The sequence below is a fragment of the Symphalangus syndactylus genome, chromosome 19, assembly GCF_028878055.3.
Source record: "Symphalangus syndactylus isolate Jambi chromosome 19, NHGRI_mSymSyn1-v2.1_pri, whole genome shotgun sequence".
In the NCBI taxonomy this organism is placed as follows: domain Eukaryota; kingdom Metazoa; phylum Chordata; class Mammalia; order Primates; family Hylobatidae; genus Symphalangus; species Symphalangus syndactylus.
This window is the reverse complement of record NC_072434.2, coordinates 35804901-35824970: the sequence shown is the minus strand read 5'-3', so window position 1 is coordinate 35824970 and position 20070 is coordinate 35804901. Positions and strand designations below refer to the sequence as shown.

Here is a 20070-nt window from a genome sequence, read left to right as displayed (position 1 = left end):
TTTTGCTTCTAAAAGAATACTGAGTAAAGACTTTAAACAAGCTGCCTCTGTGAAGTATTATGCATTTGGAATTTTTAAAATGTAGTTTTTCTCTAGTTCTTATGCCTTTGAGTGTGTTTATTTTGTATGGAATAGCCATAGAAACTGGTATAGGACAGCCTGAAATGATGCGATCCACAGCCTGAGGATAATGCTGAATTAACTTGTTGACGGTATCTTTCTCCATGTTTTTAAAAAAGGCAATTTTCCTTGTGGAATCTTATTATTTAAAGGGTTGGAATTCATGCAAGTGGAATACAAATAATAACGGTTACAACAAAGTATTATGATGATGGATTTGATAACATCTTAGATTTAATAATGTCTTAGATTTGTTAACATCTTAGATTGTTAAAATGGGAATGGATAATTTAACTCTCAAAACAGGTTTTGGAAAAAGAACAGAGATTGCAATGTATCGTCCGGGAAACAGGTAGGGTTCCCAGCCCAAATGACATTTAAACTGGTACCTAAAGGAAAAGTATCTTGGTTATGACAGCAAGAAGAAATCCTAGGCAGAGAAAACAGCATGTTCCAAGGCAAAAAGACCAGAATGCTTGTGAGGAGCTAGAACAGACCCAATATTACCAGAGAATAGATAACAGAGGTGGGGGCTGGAGGGGCAGATGAGACTAGGATGATAAGCCCTGGTAAGACAAAGACTTAGGGCTAAGATTTTTTCATTAATGCAATGGGAAGAATTTGATGGCATTTAAGTAGTAAGTCACACAACTGAATTTTCGTTTTTCAAAATGTTGTGATTGTAGTATATGAAATTTATTGGAGAGGAATGTGGAAAATAGGTTTTTCTTTTTTTTCAAAGAACAGGAAGGACTTCAGCCTGTTGAAATGGCAATGAAAATGCCAATAAAGAGGGAGGAGTTAGATACTGAGAAAAGAAAGAATGTGAACTTAAGGCTCATACCTTCAGTGAATGAGGAGAGTCCAGGAAGTTGGTAAATGTCTGAAGCAAGGAGAGGATTGTTAGGTAGAATCTAACAGCAAGAGTTTTGGCTGAGCAGTGGTTTTCATGACAGGTGAGGGGAGCAATGGCAATTTCTTCAAAACTAGCTTTGACCAGATATTTACATTTTAAATTTTATCTCAGACTTCAGTTTAACCCATGTAATCATCCCTTTATTAATATTTTTCTGAAGTTATTCTTATTTTGCTTTTTACAATTCTTTTCATTTTCACCATTTTAAATGAGAATTTACTGAAAGAAAGGCCCCTGCGAAAGAGAAGCCTCATTAGAAGCTGTATTTAGACACTGTTACCCACCATACTCTTAAGAAAAGGCATGGGTTTTGCAACCAAAGAGGTCATGCTGTGTGTTGGAAAAGCCATTCTTAATTCAACTAAATTTTATGTCAGTAGCTTGTCAGGCATGCAAAAGACAGAGCTAATTTGACTTTTAAAAATACAGTTACTGTCTCTTAGATAAAGCAGCAGCAATCCCCCCACCCCTTTTTTTTAATCAATGCAGCATTCTGTTGTGTAGAGACAATGACTGTCATTGTGCCTAAGATGAGTCCAACAGCAGTTCAAACTTTATACTCCATGAGTCTCTTTCAACTGGTGTGGATCTGATTTTCTAGCAACATCTCATGGTAGGCCCAGGCACTTTGGCAATGGTTATTTATTATAATTAGAATAGGGAAAAATGTAATGCTGAAAGTTTCATTTTAGATCTCTTTGAATTGATATTGATAATGTTACTAAAAGAATGAACCTGAGATATTAATTCATCTCCTGGGACAAGGAACATTTAGATTTTGGATCCCCACAGTGTACATAACACAGATTAGACTCTTAATTTTGGAAGCTTCCTTTTTAAAGTGAAGGACCCATGAAAGGAATGGCCACTGAAGATTAGTTGCTGTGGGAGAAAGGACAGTGTTATGGCATTCTGTTAGAATTTTTATTCAGCATTTGTAATTGAGTTTTTTTTTTTTTGAATTGTTACTTTCATGTGTGTGTGGGGAGGGAGTTGTTGTCGACCATTTATATCACCTTAATGAGTTCACAGTCAGGAAGAGACAAAAAGAACATGAAGGAGTTTTAGAGAAATAAATACAGTGATAAAGTTACTATGGAAAAGTGAATAGATGATGTATAGTACCAACCACTTTATTTTTGAAAAGTTGTGGGACACTCTAGTGAGAAAAGGCACAGGTATTAGCCATCACTTTTCTGAGAGGAATTTTGATGATATTTCTTGGAGAGCTTGATCTATACAAATTACCAAATAGCTGAATTTGGGGTGTTTGTACATAGCTGTTCTTTAAACATAGACAAGAATAGAACTATAAGAACTATTTTTAAAAGTCCTAAGATCTGTGAAGACCAGGATCACAGAACTCTACATCCTCTTCTGTTGTTCATACTGTCTGCATTTATTTATAAAGGTAGAGTTCCATAAAATTCTACATCTTGGTAAAGAAGAATGATGGATTACTATTGGAGTTTTCTGCCTTGCTTGTGTGTGTGAGGGCTTTCTCAAGGGTACCAAGACAAATAAAAAATCAACTAGTTAATTCTTGGTAAAATATTCATAAAAAAGGATAATACTAAGTTTATATCTATTTTTTATTTTGTCCTTTGATAAATCATGCTACCCTAACTACCTACATTTAGAAATATGCTTCTGCACTGTTAAAACCTCAGAATAAAATCAGCAACACCCAATAAACTGTCTTTTGAAGAGTCAGAGCTGACGTTTTAATTTATAGCATCTCTTTTATTCCTTGTTTTCACTTGAGGGCATTGACAAGCCAAGAATAAGACAGCTGCCAGTTCCTTCCCAGACATGGTTGCTAGTTTCAGTATTACTCAAATGTAGCATTTATACCCAGTGCTCTAGTAATGACTCCTTCTGCATTCTTATGTTTATAGTTCATAGGAAGAGGCAGTCTGAAGTTCACATTTACACCTGACTCAAAATCATTGCTCTATTTTTATCTTTGAAATAAGTAGCTTGCATTAATTTGGCAATATTAATGTAACTCTTTATTTATTTATTTATTTTTATTATTATACTTTAGGTTTTAGGGTACGTGTGCACAATGTGCAGGTTTGTTACATATGTATCCATGTGCCATGTTGTTTTGCTGCACCCATTAACTCGTCATTTAGCATTAGGTATATCTCCTAATGCTGTCCCTTCCCCTTCCCCCCACCCCACAACAGTCCCCGGAGTGTGATGTTCCCCTTCCTGTGTCCGTGAGTTCTCATTGTTCAATTCCCACCTATGAGTGAGAACATGCGGTGTTTGGTTTTTTGTCCTTGCGATAGTTTACTGAGAATGATGTTTTCCAGTTTCATCCATGTCCCTACAAAGGACATGAACTCATCATTTTTTATGGCTGCATAGTATTCCATGGTGTATATGTGCCACATTTTCTTAATCCAGTCTATCGTTGTTGGACATTTGGGTTGGTTCCAACTCTTTGCTATTGTGAATAGTGCTGCAATAAACATAAGTGTGCATGTAACTCTTACTTTTAAACCCACAGGAAGTTGTTGTAGATGTGATATGTAACAAGCTACATGTCAGCATCATGTTGGGTGCTAAATGTTAGGTTAATGTATGTTAAACTCTATATTCTAAGTTGTCCCTTTCCTCTTTTAACAGAAGATATGTTTGCAGAATGGCTGCAGTGAGTGTAGTATTTCAATTGGTCATAGAATTTTCTTTGTGCCTGTAAGAAACAGAACACAACTCTGGCCACAAACTTCATTTTATAACCAAATGAAATAGCTGACACAAATGCAATAGCTACCTTACTGAATTTCTGCTTCTTTTAGAAAGTGTTGGGAAAAACACAGATACTGAATGATAACGGAGGCTGGCCTTAGAATTCAGAACTATTAGAGCCATGTTTCACTCCCTGCGATGAGATTAGATAAGAAATGACATAGTGTTTTTTAAATGATAAAATACCACAGAATATTAGAGTTTTAGAACTATCCTAATTATGGATATATGTATACTGAGGATTCTTCCCGTCTAGTCCCTTTATTAGACACGTAAACTCTTTTTCTTTACAGAATTAGCATCATAAACATTAGAGCTTCCAAGAACAGGTGTAGGATTGCAGGTGGATCTAACTTTACTTAAGTATTCAGATGATAACAGCGTTTAATGCTCACAATTAAACTCTAATAAAAAATATATATGCTTGGGAAAATGATGAACTCATTGTATTCAAGCCAATTTTATAAGATCTTATTAATATCTTAACATACTTCTTTAAGATTTTCTTAATAACCTTAAGCTCTTAATATTCAAAAATCTGTGTCTGTAGGTAAATGATATTCTGTTTCTGATAACTTCCTGGCAAGATTTGGATCAAGTTTCTAATTTTTAAAGGGTTGTGCCATTTGCAATTCTAAGGCTGGACCTAATCTTCCCCAAACAGTGCTTCTTAAATTTTAATGTCCATATGAGTCACTGGGGGTTCTTGTTCAAAATGCAGATTTTGATTTTATAGGTTTGGGGAGTAGATTCCGAATTTCTAATATACAACTGATGTAGACATTGCTGACCCATGAACCACATTTTGAAAGACAAGCTCTAGACAATTTCTTCTAGTTTATGTTTGCTTACCCTGTGATCTATAGGACTTGTGAGCAGAGCAAAGACTTTAAAAATCCATGATGGAACAAAAATTCTAAGACTTTTGTTTTTTGCTGATTTTACTTTTGTAAAATGAAATAATCATGAATACCTTAATACTGTTTATTTTTGAAATTCTTATAAAAGGATGCTTAATTACATGACTCATTACATTATCAATGAGAATGATACAAATAAACACAAATACCTTAATACCACAATTACAATGTTAAATTCTGAAATTATTTTATACTAAAATCATGAAAATAGCAGATTACAAGCTATGGGAAAACAAGAACATATATTTTTATTGTTTCAAAAGTCACAGTGCTCACTTCATGTTAAATGATTAATGCCTGAAATGTACTACACACACACACACACACACACACATTTACAAATATAGTCTTTCCCTCGTACATATAAAGATACCTCCCATAAATAGTTTAATATGTAGTTCTCTTTCAGCTTAATAGGTGATTGTGTGATATTTGACTGTGTGATATTTGATTGTGTTATATTTGTGATCCATCTAAGAACCCAGGCAGCATCACTCTAGGTACCCTGCTTTTAACCACTGCAGCATGGTAAAATATTGTTTTATTCTCTCCTGCAAAGAGCTTTGGTTCCGATGTGGCACCTTTGTGGTGTAATACGTTTCCACTGTATGAAGTTTAGGTAAATCCTTGCTGCTAATGAAAATATGGCTTTTTTCCCAAAGGGAAGTTTAAACTTTCACCTTTCACGCATTGTCAGTGAATGTAAGCACAAAACCAGGGTGATTCCAAACAGAATGAAAAAGTTTTTTCAAATGTTTTAGACCACATGCTTTCTTGTGGGGACTTGTGAAAACTTGAGTTTGTTCTGCCTTATGGCCTTGAGGAAAGAAGGAACCCACTGTGCCTTCGCCACTCCTTTAGTGGAGATGTGTTGTCTAGGATGAGTCAGCAACAGTTCTGATGTGGGCCTTGTAATGTGAGGGATGCATGTCGAACATTTATAAGATTCGTGAAATAACTCTGAAAGTTTTTTCAACAGTTTATTTTGACAGTATGCTCATGCATAAAGTAGATATTCTAAATATGTGCAAATGCTCAGTTCTTTTTAAATCACGCTGTGTTGCTTTTGATGTCTTTGCAGTCCTGTGGAAAAATTTCTCAAAGTGAACACATCACCGTGTAATGGTGTGGATAGTCTCTATATTCTTGCTTAGCGCCATGAAATCTCCCCTTATATGATTTTTCCAAATCACATTAATTTTGATTGTGAGCCCCATTCCCTAGAGAAGGTGTGGGAACTGTCAGTGATCTCCCTCACTCCAAGGTCCTACAGGAATTCTAGGCGTTTATAATTGCCTACAAATTAGGAGTAGGGCTTGCATAATCTTTGCTGTTTGCCATCACTGGCATCAACCCTTCTGTTAAATGTTGTCTTCATGGATTCTGGCCATCCACTTTTTGGCAGGCACTGAAATGTCTTTCAGAGCAGTCTTCCCCAGCGATCACGCAGCACACCAGGGAGATCTTGCTCCTGTTCTCCGGGTGATGGTGTTTAGAGTTCAGACTCCATGGCCATCCTATAGTCACCATGCAGTGTACAATGCACAAGAAGCACGGGCTTCTAAAACTTGTAGAAACTAAAGAAAACCCAAATGCATAACATTTTCCGGAAGGGTAACCCTCTTTGCTTCAGCTTTATCTCTCCAAAGTTGCAGCCTCAATCCTCTCACCTGTAGGGCGACCTACTTAATCCTCTTCAGAGGTCCCACCTCTCAGTACAAAGTATTAATCGTTCCCATGGAAAAAGGAGCTTAGAACTCAATCTTCCTATTTGTAAATGTTGGGGTGAGAGGCAGGGTGTTGGATATTTAGGGAAACATTATGTATTTAATCTTTTAAGAGTCTTCTTTAGCAACAAGAGCATGTAGGAATCAATATGAAAATAAGTGATCTGTTTGGTAGCTATTCTTGAGTTTCACGGTGATCAGAAGCTCCAGGAAAAATGGAGAGGGCAGACTACTCACGATTCCTGTGTCCTTGGGCAGATTGCTTCTCCTGTCTCTGCCTTCCACCATCTTGGGAGATATTGAATGAGCTGACGTATGCAAGGTACTTATATGCCTAACACACAGTAAGTGCTCAATAAATGTGACCCATTATTATCACAGTTATTTCAAACACAAATATGAAAAGACATCTATTTCTTCAATGTTGTCTTTGTATGAACCAAGAATATTCTTTTGGGTAGTCTGTGCATTGGACTAATTTTCAATTTTTCACCTTAGAGACAAGAAATTTCCACTATGAATTTCTGTGTTGAGCAAATTATTGGACCCTTCTTTCTCAGCTTGAGAGAACAAAATGGAGAATGGTATCTCCATTGTTAAACGCTTTTCCGAAAACACTTGGGTACATTTCACTCCCTGTGCTCCCTCAGCAGCTGTCTAGACTTCTTTGTAACACTTGTCACATGGGAGTATAATCATGTACTTTTTAAGACTAAGGCCTGAGGCTTACTCACAAAAAAAAAAAAAAAAAAAGAGTCTGGCATAGTAGTAAGATCTCAGGGGATATTGGATGAATGAGTAAAATATATGAAAGTGTGTGATTATTACTTTATTTTTTGATATTGCTTCCTTTTTTGCTTCAGTGAGACAGAATTTTAGAAAACAATTTTATACTTCACTTTTTAAAGATTATAAATGACTCTTATTTCTATCCACTACTAACTAGAATTTTTCTGAGGTTGAATGCACAGGAAATTTTACAACACCTTTGAGTGAATTTAATTAATCTTTTTTACATTAATTATGGAGTTTCAAATCTTATTTTTTATAAATGGCATTGCTGTTGGTCTATACTTTAGCCAGCTAAAGTATAGACCAGCAACCCTAAAATATATCTTTTCTGATATAAATACTTCCTTAACATCAGTCTGCAGGTTATGACTGAACATGAGTTTTACTTTATTAATGGTTTTGGAATGTTCTAGAGTATCCACCCAAGATTTTAAAAATTCTAAGTATAATGAAATTATTTCCCAATGGTCTTTTCGTGGAAGATAATTTCAAGATGAGTAAAGTGTTTCATAACGCATGTCTCTCTCACATCTCTTATCTTGTCTTTTCTGTGTAGTGGAGAAATATAATGTGTTAGTAAGGCACTGTTGTTCCTTCCTCATCTGCTTAGAATGTCAGGTAGTTTACAAAGTTATTAAGTGGTTTTATGAATACAGTTAATCCTTTTCGTCTCTATATTAGATTTTTTTTGTTTGTGTACGTGTGTATTCATGTGTTTTAGGTCGGATGAACACAGTGAATACTATTCTATGATATTTCAATAATGCCAATTGATCGAAAACCATATGCCACTTCTGTAGAGAAAGTATGTGATTAAAATCTAATGGAACTAAATTTAAACAGAGGCTAAATGTTTCTTAAATTACCAAAGACAAGTATGTTCTTAAAGGTTTTATGTCTAAAAGAATACCTCTGCTGCTCTAAAAATTTAAACATTTATGTGAAAATGTTTACTATATGTTATTTTAGTATATCTTAATATTATTATTATTATTATTATTTATTTTTTTTTTTTTTGAGACGGAGTCTTGCTCTGTCGCCCAGGCTGGAGTGCAGTGGCGCAGTCTCGGCTCACTGCAAGCTCTGCCTCCCAGGTTCATGCCATTCTCTTGCCTCAACCTCTCCGAGTAGCTGGGACTACAGGCGCCCGCCACCACGCCTGGCTAATTTTTTGTATTTTTAGTAGAGACGGGGTTTCACTGTGGTCTCGATCACCTGACCTCGTGATCCGCCCGCCTCGGCCTCCCAAAGTGCTGGGATTACAAGCGTGAGCCACTGCGCCCGGCCAGTATATCTTAATATTATAAAATCTTTCTTAAAAATAAAAATTAGGTAATGTAGAGACTGAAATCGTGGATTAAACTTAGCTGAGCTGTGGTCTGAGGGTCTGTGTAAATTTTACTGGCTTCTTGGATGTACTTTTTCATTCTCACTCCTCACTTAATATATCAATATATTTTAATGAAATAATTTAGATAAAATTCCAGACAAAACTATTTTTTAGTTGATGTATAAGAATAATTCAAATCTCTAGATGCAAAACAAAATGACAACGTTGAGATTTTAACTCTGAAATGGAATATTAAAGAAATATAACACAGCTCGTATTCCAGCAAGGCTTGACTAATGTCCACATCAATAATTGCTGAGTATGTGCTATGTAGTTAGTACTTATTTAGTACCTTGAAAATTACAAGAAAAATAATGATAATATCTACTGTGGATAACTTTATGGAGTGTGTAATTTATAACAAAGAGGAAGCATTGTTTAGTGGTTTAATCAAGGACTCTGGAACTGGCTTGCTTGGGTTCAAATCTCCCTTCTGCTACTTATTAACTGTGTGAACTTGGACAAGTTACTTGGCTGTTTTATGTCTCAGTTTCTTCAACTGTTAAATGGGAGTAATAATCCTACTATTATTTATGAAGCTTAAATGAAATTATGGCACAGTATGCACAATATAAGTGTTTCTTAAATAAACAAAAATCTAAGCAAAGTTCTTAGGACTTTACATTATACATCCTTTATGTATTCATTCCAGTGATACTATGAGATACGTACTGTCTTTATTTTAATTTTTTTATTTTTATTTCTGTTTATTTTTATTTATTTATATATATATATTTTTATTATAGTTTAAGTTCTAGGGTACTTGTGCACAATGTGCAGGTTTGTTACATATGTATCCATGTGCCATGTTGGTGTGCTGCACCCGTTAACTCGTCATTTACATTAGGTATATCTCCTAATGCTATCCCTCCCACCTCCTCCCACCCCACAACAGGCCCCGGTGTAAGACGTTTGGTTAAAGTTTAGTTAACATAGTCCAGAATCACAGAGCTGTTATGTTTTGGGGCTGGAACTCAAACTTGCCTCACTTCGATGTTTACTTGTGCAGCAGCTTTGCCTGTGAGCAGTGTGTGTGGTAGATGGGAAGATGAAATGGGCTTAAATAACCCCTTGGGAAAATGTTGCCAATAAGAGAAGACTTTACAGCTTGAATGTAGGTTGAGATGGGCTTTATAACTTAGGTAGCCTTTTAATATATGGAATGGGTAGGGGGTGCATTTCAATTTTGGAAAAGAAAATCATAAGAAAAATGTTTAAAGTGAGATTGACATAATCTGTCCTATATATTATTTAGGGAACTTAGCTATTTTTTATGATTTATGCTAGTGAATAAATATCAAGAATTATGTCTTGCTTTAGTGCAGTGGTTCTAAACTGGGAAACAATTTTGCCTCCTGGTGCACACTGGGCAATATTCTAGAGACATTTTTGTCAAAATTGGGTATTTCTATTGGCATCTAGCGGCTAGAAGTCAGGGACAACACCATAGAGCAAAGAGTTACCTGGCCCAAAATGCCAATAGCATTAAGGTTAAGAATCTCTTTTTAATGAAAAAGAATAATTTTTCTTGCCTACAGTAAGTGGAATTAATGCATACTTAAATCCACATAGCTAAATTGAATAATATGAATAAATTAATATGTTTTATCATGGTATATATGAATTTCTGGAGAATTACTCTTTCTATCCAATCTAGAAAGATTCCAAGAAACATCCATACATTCTAAGCATTTAAAACATTCCAAGCATAGATACAGATTCCAAAGATATTTTTATTTCCCTTCAAGAAGATATCACAGAAGTTTAAGTAAAATGACACTGCAGGCAACAACGACACTTTCAATTCTGTTTTAGATCTACATTTAGTCCTCTTTGTGTTGTTTTGGCATATATTTCTCCTCATTTTCCCATGAATATCAACATCTTTGCAATAAATCATTTTTATTGTATACCAACTCTCAGTTAGCTATTCATTAATGTACTAAATCAATTGCTAGTACAAAATGTACCAAGTTGATCATGAGTGGATACTATTGTGCTGTCTTCCTGACATCCATTTGGCTGATGGCACTTTCTGATAGTGTCATGCTCCCTTACACTCCCTTACAAAAGGAAATGTGACTTTAGAAAGCACTATTATACATATTCAGCCTATGAGAAAAAAGGAAATAAAATGTACAACTTAACTTGGAGACTGCCTAATGAAGGGATTTCAACATAGTGTTAATAAAACTGCATTGTAATTTCAAATGAGGGAAAGGCATTCCATATTTGAGTTCCTAGACAATGCTCAAGTTGTTGTAAAATCTTTACTCCTTTCTCCCCACAGAATTACAGCTCAAGTTCTGTTTACTAAACCACATTGGATTCTTCACTAACTTTTGCAGCTTCTGCACTCCCAGCAATTCCCAGGAATTGTCTTTCAGCATCTATAGCCATAATGATTATAATTTTGATCTCTTTCTGGAGGGAGCAGGGGCTGCTACGCGTAAACAAGTCCTGTGGCACTCTGCCTATTCCTTGGAGTTATTATGAAGGGAGGTAAGCTGAGGTTCAGGTTTTTTTAATATAAAATTAATACTTAGAAATAAAGGTTAGTTACAAATATACTTGGAAGAAATGACTTACATTGATTTATATTACAATCCAAATAAACGAGTTGGGGGCAAACACCAGAAGGGTTGAGACTTATTACCGAAGAGTAAAATGAAGTTTGAGTGGAGACTTGTGCCTATGATAAAGGTGACCTCTTCCACAGCATCGGTCAGGGTCAGTCCGTCATCCTTTCTTTTAGTAATGTGTATCATGTTCCTATGTCTCAGACTTTGTGTGAGACTCTTGGACGCAGGAGTGAATAGGAAGGTTGTGCTCACTGCTATCATGGAGTTTACAGTTTCATAGAGACAAAAAGAGGTAGAAGTTATTAGTACTGGAATATCTGACTGAGCAAGAACTCTGGTTTCAGAAAGACTGGGTTAAAACCCCAACTCTGAATGAACTTGCTCAACTCACTAAATGCCTCTGAGTCTCAATTTCTTCACCTCTGTTGGAAATAATAATACCTAATCAGCAGGTTGAAGCTTTATGTGGAATTATTTTTATTTTATGCAGCTATCTATAGATAAAACCTCTGGGGAACTTGATTTAAAGTTGCCAGTTTCACCCAATAGGAAAACAAAACAACTAGTTGACTAGAGAAGTGGGGACTAGATAAGGAAAGAATGGAGAGAACATCTCATTCCCCGTATTTCTGAACTGTACCGTCTTTGGACTCATATCTTGGATATTCTTAGGACAAGAACAACAACTTGAATAAACTTTAGCTATCAGCTAAAACGTCAAAAGAAAACATAACAACATGTACAACTAAAAGTACAGCAAAGTTCTGTTAGAATGAATATTTCTGCCATCAATATGCCTGTGTGGAATGTTTGAAATGTGTGGATTCCAAAGATGCCTCTTTGCCATAGAGTGATGTTCCAGTGAATGGCTGAGAAGGGTCACTGACTAGAAGGAGAACCTTGGGATTGATGGGGGGTGGGGAGGGAGCCTTTAAGTCTTTCTCACCGTATTTAGGACTGACTTGGTAGGCAGTGAAGGTCAAAAGTGTGTTTCAGAAGGATAGTTGTGGTTGCATTATAGAAGGTGTCTTGAGAATAAGCAACTAAGAGATTATGGTAATAGTCTATGTGAGAGGTGGTGCTTAGTTGAATTGGGGCAATTATTTTGAATGAAATGAAGGAGTCAGATATCTATATACATCATTTTACAAGTGAAAAGCTAAAACTTAGAGACAGATTGGATATTTGAATTATGAAGAAAAGACAATAACTCTCGTGTTTCTAGCCCAGACAGTTAGAAAAGATGACATCATTAAATAAAATAGGAAAGAAAGTGAGGAAAAATAACACGTTTTTATTTTAGTTTTTTTGTTTTGTATTAATTTTTGTCTTGCATTTAGGAAAAGAATGATGAAAATAAGTTTGCTTTGTAAATATTGAGTTTGAGGTATCTTTAAGGTATTCAAGGTATTTCTGAGGCATTTGAGAGCAGATTTAAGATCTCAGAATGGAGGTAGGGCTCACAGATGTAGATTAGGGAGACACTGACATTTATGTGCAAGGCAGAACCAAAGGAGGGTTAAAGAAAATCCAGAATTGATTCAGAGTAACTAAACAGGATTGAACTATTTCAAAATATATTACTTAAGAATAGATTATATATTAACGTATAATCCAGAACCTCATATTTGTCATATTTATACTACTTCCCCCTTGTAGCCTTGAGGAAATGAGGGAATGCATTGTAGCTGCCGTTTAAACCTTGAAGATAATCGACTTTAAACGATCTGAGATTAACTAGACTACACGATTAATGTGTGCCATGTGATATGAGGGGTGCATATTGAGTGTTTTCAAGACTATATAAATAACTGTGATCACTCCTTTGCAACTTGGTTTTGCTACATGAGCAATACAGTGTTTAAAGGCCTCACTTCCTTTTGAAGAATGCTAATAAGAGATTTGTAAGAAGAAAGTCCACAGTTTAGTGATGAGTTGAGGTGGAGAAAGCTAGTGAAAGATATAGAGGAACTATTTAGAGAGGTAGGTAGGAAATCACAAAATAATGATATATTAGACACAAAAGAAAGATAATTGCACCAAGGATGTTGCATATGTGTCAAGTAAAGTGAGAAAAAGCTCACTGAATTTGGCATTGACGTTATGTTTGAGAGAATTAACTGATTAGGGTAACAGAAGAAGGCAGAGGACAGTAGGTTGGAAACTTATGGAATAATGAGATTTAGAAGCAGTAAGTGTAGACTATATTTATTTTTCCAAAATCTTTGATGTAGGAGAGAAAAGATCTGGAAGAATTGTAAGAATTAATGAAATTTTGTTCATTTTTTTTAGGATGCCCAATATTTGTTTATATTTATAAACAAATATAATAAAGAGAGAAAGTAACTAAGGCAAAACCAATATTTACAGATTAAATTTGAGGCTGGGGATTAAAAAATAAGGAATATCCGAGGGAAGTGAGATTTAGAGAGGAGTGTAAGGATGCTTTTACTTCTAAGATAATAGAGGAAGAACTTAAATATGAGTACATTATTAAATTATAAATATATTTTTTAAATTGTGAGATACAGGGAAGGAAAATTGAAAGACTACATCTAATCCTCCCCTTTTGTTTTTTCCAGTGAAGTGTGAGTCTGAATTGTGTCCTCAAAAGAGAAGTAGTAAGTCGGGTAGGTGGCTTGAAAAAAACAGTACATGTTTGAGCAGCCATGTGATGAATGGTGGGTGGAGAGGAAGGATAGGGATGATTATAGTTTGGCCAGGTTAGGAACTGAAGTATGCTAAAGCGACTAATAGCAGTGTATTTACTTTTCCTAAGAACAATTTAGGAAACACATATTAAATTAATTTTTTTAAATGTCTAAAGGAATGAAAAGCTGATGAGTAAACTGGGACTTGAGGGACTAAGATCTCAGAAGAGAAATAAGCCAAGCCGGGCGTGGTGGCTCATGCCTATAATCCCAGCACTTTGGGAATCCAAGGCAGATGAATTGTTTGAGCCCAGGAGTTCGAGACCAGGCCTGGACAACATGGTAAAACCCCATCTCTACTAAAAATACAAAAAATTAGCTGAGCTTAATGGTGTGAGCTTGTAGTCCCAGCTACTTGGGGAAGGGGGCTAACGTGTGAGGATCACCTGAAACCAGGAGGTTGAGGCTACAGTGAGCTGAGATGGCACCATGGTTCCACTGCACTCCAGCCTGGGTGACAGAGTAAGATCCTGTCTTCAAAAAAAAAAAACAGAGAAAAAAAAAGGAATAAGCCCATATTCTGCAAGCCACGTTTTCCCTCAGTCTATTAGTTAGCTGCATCTAGGTAGGTTAGAGGGGAGTGATAGGGATATGGGAAGTAGCCAAGCAGTGAAGAGGCCAATAATCCAGCCGAGCTTTGTCAACCTCAAAGGACTTGGGGTATAAAGACTGGATTTTGGGACAAAATAAGTTGATTTTGAGAAGCCAATTTCCTTGAGAGAAAGCCTAGAGAAGAAGTATGCCTGAGAGCCAATGCCTTCATCATGAGGCACTAGCCAAATTCTTGATTCATGCAGGGCAACAGCCTGAGAAGCAAACATAAAAACCTGAAAAACAGGACAGAGATATTGGCAGTCTCATAAGAGGAAACAAACAAACAAACAAACAATCAAACAAACAAGGAGAACAGAAAGACCAAATTAAAAGGGCCCTAATAAATACCCTTGACTTTAAGTTGGGAGCCTTAGAGTGGGGGTGAACAAGAGGTAGACTAACCTTACAAAGAATGAAATCAATTCATTTTTTAAAATGTAATAGAGGGTATCTGTCCTACTTTCTCGGCCTGCCAGAGAATAAAGTGGGTCATCTGTGGAGGTAGATCTAGGTCTTCCATAATTTGTCACAAAAAAGTCTGGCATTCAGTCAAAGGTTGACTGAATCATAAATATTCAGTAGCTTATAGAATATGAGTGTAACAAAAATAAGATCAAGAAACAAATGATCCACAAGTATTGGATATCGATCTTAAAATAACTAAGAGTAATACGTTCAAGAAAATAGATGCTAAGATGGAGGATTTTACTGGGAAACCAGATATATACAAAATAATCAAATGGAAAATTTTAAACTGAAAAACACAAGAAATTAAGAACTCAGTAGATGGTTTTACTGTGGTTTGAAAACAGTTAAAGAGGGAATTACTGAACTGAAAAATAATAGGTCTATAGAAAATATCCAGACTGAAACACAAAAGACAAATAAGGAAATAAAATATAGAATAAAAAGATAAGGAATATCTGGGGTATGATAAAAAGCATTGGGAAGAGAGAGGGAATAGGGCAAAAGTAATATTTGAAAATATAATGGCTGAGTATTTTCAGTAGCCAATAAAATATATTGAAAAGCAAAAGACCAAGGGTGGATTTCTCAACAAAACAGAGACGAACCATAAGATATTAGGTGACATCTTTGAGGTGTGGAAATAAAGTAACTGCCAGTATAATCCTGAAGATATTGAACAAAGTTCCGGGACTTAGACTGCCTGATATTACAATTAATATAAAAATATTATAATTAAGACAGTTTGGTATTGGCATGGTATAGATGCAAGCTTAAATGATAGATTAATGGACTAATAGACAAATGGAAGTCCAGAAACAGACTTACACTTTTATGTGACCACTTGATTAATGCAAAGTTTTTACTGCAATGCAAGGGCTAAAGGCAGTATTCCCAATAAATAGTGCTGGGTCTGTTGGTTACGCAGGGAAAAAGACTGAATCTTAACTCCTACCTCATACCTCAACCAGCTTAGTACACGGGTAGCAAAAAGGTTGACAATCGTAAAAGCTGCTCTAAGATCTCTGTGTGTAATTAGCAATATTATTACTTCATAAATATATCAAAGGAATGACCACATCTGAGAATAGTATTCAGAGGCATTTCGTTCAACAAATTTTCATTTAAGTTTTAGTCTTACTGCTTCTCGTTTAGTCATTTCTACTTTGTTGATAATTGAAGCATAACATTTGAATGGCAGTCCATCACCTTAAACAGATTGCCAGCTAACACACCCACACTTAATTTATTCTTGGATTTATTTTCTCGTGGCCATTTGAAAATGTATTTTATGTCTGGAGAGAAATAGAAGTAAATGACTGGACTGGGCTTAATCTAGTCTATGGGCAGAATAACTCCTTGACAGAAGACCAGAAACTTTGTTGCCTTCTCAATGTCAAAATGTTTGTAATTTTTCTGTGGATGTTATTGTACTCCTGTTCTTTAGTTCCTTGTAATATTATACCTTAAGCCCCTGTTCTTCAAATGTGTGCATAATAATCACCTGGTCAAGTTGTCAAAATGCAGATTTCCAGGCCTGTGCTGGAGAATGTGATTGAAGGTGCTAAGGTTCTGCATTTTTAACAGGCACTGCAGATAAATCCATGAAGGTCATGGTATTTCAATGGACTACATTTGGGGAAACACTGTTTTAAGCTCACTGTCATTGAACCATAGCTTTCAGAATGGCAATATTTTGACTACATATTTGGGAGGACTTTCCCCTTTGGGATGACTTTCCCCTTTGGGATTTTTTTTTTTTTTTTTTTTTTTTTGCTATTTATCACAAGAATTGTAACAAATTACTTGTAATCTGTTTTTCAACAAGAGGTTTAAGTTGCTACTGATGAAGGGGAAATAGGCAAATAGAGAATATTTAAAATAGAAATAGGAGTTTAGAAGCTGCCATGAGTTCATGAATCACGTGATATATTACTTGGACAAAGCTGAAATGACAAATGGGCCTGTTGTCACTTCAGGCAGGCCCTCCTTAAACTCCTGAAGTTTAGTAGTAAGTTTTACCACCCTGAAGCTATTTCTGGTGCATGTAGTTTCATGTCAACTTTATGGGAAGAAAAAAGATCTGTATTCCACACCCCCAACATTTTTTGTTTGTCAATATTTAGATAAAAGGATGAGATGTAAAAGGGGTTTTTGCCCACGTATTACATCTTTGCTTCACCACCCGTTTGGCTGAAAATAATCAAGATGAGACTGAGTTAGTAACTCAACACGCAATTGCCCTATAGGTGTTAATTCACAAAGCCATGAAATAAGTATAGTGTACAGGAAAAAACATATTCTACATTTAACTTTTTCTTTAATTCATTCCTTGAAACTTCTCTAAAGTATTGGGCTGCCAATACTGCCAAAGTGGGCTGCCTTCATTTTCAAATCTTCTAATTCTGTTCACTATCATGCCAGTGATGGTTATAGATTATGCAAAGAAACTGAGCTATGTGATTATTGTAATCCAACTTTAAACTAGCCTCTTAAAACTTATTTTTATCCCATCTACCACTGTTACAGATGTTTCTTAGCTTACAATGATTAGAGCTGATGCAGATTGCAAAATCAAAGTGTGCAGTTTTGGTGGTTTTCCACTGTCCAGCATCCTTTGACATCTTAACTCTGAAGTCTCTTGCTAAAGAAGCAAGAGGAGAAATTAGAAACACTGCCACTCTTGACATACATTTTAGAAAGCCGACTTACTTTCAAAGTAAAATTAAATAATGCAAATCCAATGTGACAGCTATTAAACTGGATTCTGATTTTTTAAACAAAGTCTGTGGATGTTTTAACATATAAACATGGTGTGGGCATATTGTTTTTATGGTATTTTCTTTATCATTTTGTCAGAATTAGAATTTGTTAAAAATATGACCCATTGAGAGTTTAAAATGGCTGAGAAGATGGGTAGATAATGGTTTGACTCATGCTGCTTCAATTTGTCCCTTCCTTTTCCCATCTGTTGCCTTCCAAGGAACTTCACTTGCAGCTTGCTCCTTCTTGTTTGGGCCAAGAAGACCTCACCCTCCTCTTTCCCAAAGATTCAAGTAAAGATCAAGTCTGAAAAGGCAATTTCCCCACCTACGATTTTACCTCATTTGTGTGTAATAATCTGGGTGACTGAGTTACTAGTCACTGGGGTAGTGTAACTGCTTATCTTCAATTTACCTTGCCTCTAAAATTAGGCTGTTAACATTTGACTCACTTCCATAATCCGAATTTTCAGTTTAGTGATTGGCTCCCTATCAAGGCTAAACTGCTTGTGAATGAGCAATGCCTGGCATGTAGTAGGCACTCACGTATTTGTTGAATGAATGAATGATGTTTGCCATCTGCATGCCTCCCCTTCCCACACACTCTTGTATTCCAAGTTGGTTTTTACTTGGCTTTGTTTTTTTTTCTATTACTTCTTGGAAAATGGTTAAAAAAAAGAGCATTGGCCTTATGAGAAAAATCTGGCCCTATGAGATGATGTAGGGCTATGTTTTGTAACACATAATTTGAAGCATTAATTGAATACTTTCCTTAAAATTACAGATTTTTCTTGGTAATTTTCTGCCAACTGCTATTCTAAATATGGAGTTTTACTTCTGATTTGCAATCCTGAGCACTGGTGATATGGTAGAAACATGGTTAGGGAAAAGAAGCAGTTACCTCCTGGTTGAAAATGTGATAATGTTACCCTATGACATGTTCTCTTCTTCTTTGGCCCATTTCACCTTATCATCCTTCCCTCTTAATCTTTTTGTTTTCTAATTTGTATTCCATGGTCCTGTTGAGAGGTATAAGCACTGAGTTAGAAATGAGAATGACTGGCTATTCTCTTTTCTCTAAAATAGGATGTCAAAAGTGTGACCAGAAGATGATCTACATCATTGTCAGCTAGACTATTTGTTAAAAATTGCCAGCCCTTAGTTCCACTACAGATATGCAGATAATGGGTCTTCGGGGATGAAGGTCGGGGTCTATGTTTTTATAATAACCCTGGACATTCGTGTTGCACTCTCACTTTTGCCCCACTGCTCTTTACCAGTGATGTATAAGGTCCAAGCTGGAAAATTGAAGGCAGTCTCAAAGGCTGATACCTTGTTTGTAGATCCTCTCGTTTTATAATAACAACCACCAAACATACACATGCACCTAAAGAAGCTGATGGCTACATAAAGAACCAGGAGCAATACTGAACAATTAAGTGAAAGGCATTGATTACGTTATTTGATGACCATAGCTGTTGTTGACAGACAACGTCTATTTAAAAATTTTTTTAGGAGAAACCCAATCAATAGGTCAGAAACTATTATTTTTGCTTTTCGTTTATTTTCAATTGTTGGTTCTTTTTGTTTAGACCTCTGTACTTCTTCTCTCCCCCCTCCCTCCGTCACTCTTGCACTCACCCTCTCTTTCTCTCCCTCTAATTCCAGCTCCTCTTTCCATAGAATCCATACCTTATGATCTAATTTTTGTTACTGAGGAACATGATGTAATAAGAGAATGACCGTTGTAGTCAAATGACCCAGGTTCAAGATCTTGACCTGATACTTATTAGCTGTGTGATATTGGACAGACTGCTTAATATTTCTCAGTTCCTGTTACCTTAACACCAAAATAAAGTACTTACGTTATAGTGCTATTGTGAGATGTAAATGAGACTAATGTGTGTAAAGTGTTTAACACAGATCCCTGCAGTCATTACTTAGTTATTTGGTTTTTTTTAATTAATTATAATGGCCACATGGAAAAGCACCTGTTAAATGAGAAAGTCAAGTCCTTAGTTTAGGAAACCTTAAATATTGTAATTGTTGCTTTCTGTTGTTAGCTTCTGAAGATGTACAGCTGAGGAAGACAAGATCTTTGCCCTCAAGTTATTTATAGTCTTGTAGGAAAAGACAGATAGATGTATAATTTCATCCATAAAGTATAGTGTGTCCAGTGCTGTAAGACATTAAAGGATTCGGTGGAATCCTAAAAAAGGAGTGATCAATATTTGCACTGTTTAGGTCACTCACTTTGTTGCTAAGTGTATATGTAATGGGAGGAAATTAAAATATTTTCTTTATTTGCTATTGTTTTGTTCTATTTCAATG

General features: G+C 35.7%; 1 protein-coding gene across 5 annotated transcripts in view; it reads left to right on the top strand.

The window, feature by feature from the left end:
- PLA2G4A (phospholipase A2 group IVA) overlaps positions 1-20070 on the top strand; it is a 174464-nt gene that overhangs the window by 55677 nt on the left and 98717 nt on the right. The window lies entirely within an intron of this gene.